This window comes from Trichechus manatus, unplaced genomic scaffold (genome assembly GCF_000243295.1).
Source record: "Trichechus manatus latirostris isolate Lorelei unplaced genomic scaffold, TriManLat1.0 scaffold00019, whole genome shotgun sequence".
Taxonomy (NCBI): domain Eukaryota; kingdom Metazoa; phylum Chordata; class Mammalia; order Sirenia; family Trichechidae; genus Trichechus; species Trichechus manatus.
In genome coordinates, this window is record NW_004443955.1 from 1,046,956 (window position 1) to 1,048,355 (window position 1,400).

The following is a 1,400-nucleotide window of genomic DNA, read 5'->3' on the forward strand; positions in this document are numbered from 1 at the left end:
TTCTGGTAGGATGTGTTTTCATTCTTTCTTGATTCTATGAATTTCTTTATTCCATCGTTAATTTCTTGTATAACCCAGTAGTTTTTGAGCAAGGTTTTGTTCAGTGTTCATGTGTTTGATTTTTTTTCCCTTGCTTTTTCTGTTATTGATTTCTTCTTTTAATGAGTTTATGGTCAGAAAATATGCTGTGTAATATTTCGATGCTTTGGATTTTGTTAAGGCTTGCTTTATGACCTAATATGTGGTATATTCTGGAGAATGTTCCATGTGTGTTGGAAAAGAAATTATACTTGGCTGCTGTTGGGTGCAGAGTTCGGTATATGTCTATGAGATCAAGTTGGTTGACTGTAGCATTTAGCTCTTCTGTGTCTTTGTTGAACTTCTTTCTGGATGTGCTGTCCTTCACTGAAAGTGGCCTGTTGAAGTCTCCTACTACTATTGTGGAGCTGTCTATCTCTCTTTTCAGAGCTGTTAGAGTTTGTTTTATGTATTTTGGAGCCCTGTTGTTGGGTGCATAAATATTTATTATTGTTATGTCCTCCTGGTGTATTGATCCTTTAATCATTACATAGTGCCCTTCCTTATCCTTTGTGGTGGATTTTACTTTAAAGTCTGTTTTGTCAGGGATTAGTATTGGCACTCTTGGTCTTTTTTGAGTGTTGTTTGCTTGATATATTTTTTTCCATCCTTTGAGTTTTAGCCTGTTTTTGTCTTTAAGTCTAAGGTGCGTCTCTTGTAGGCAGCATGTAGATGGATCATGCTTTTTTTATCCAATCTGCCACTTTCCTTCTGTTTATTGGTGCATTAAGTCCGTTTACATTCAGTGTAATTATTGATAGGTATGAGTTTAGTGCTGTCATCCTGATATCTCTTTTTGTGTGTTGTTGTTCACAGTTTCTTTGTTCTCATCAATTTTCTGTGCTGAGTCATTTTTCTTTATGTATTTTTTTTCATCTTTTTCTTTGTTGTAGAATTTGTTTTTGCTGGGTCTTTATGTTTTTCTACTTTTTTATTTTGATTTCTAGGATTGTCAGATTCCTTTGTGGTTACCTCAGTATTTACCCCTATTTTTCTAAGTTTATAGCAGTCTTTTATTACTTTATATCGCCTTAACTTCCTCTCCATATAGAAAATCAATGTCTCCATTTTTTATGTCCCTCTTTTTTTGTTTTAATATTATCCTTTTTTACATATTGATATCTGTTTCCCTAATTTCAATGTTTTAGCTTTGATATAATTTCAATTTCCGTATCTGAGTCAATATCTGGTTGCTCTGTCCTGTGTTCTAGTCTTGCGTTGTCAGCTGGTGTTATTGATTATCTAACCGTAGGACTCCCTTTAGTTTTTCTTCTAATTTTGGTTTGGTTTCTGCAAACTTCCTGAACTTCTTTTTGTCTGGA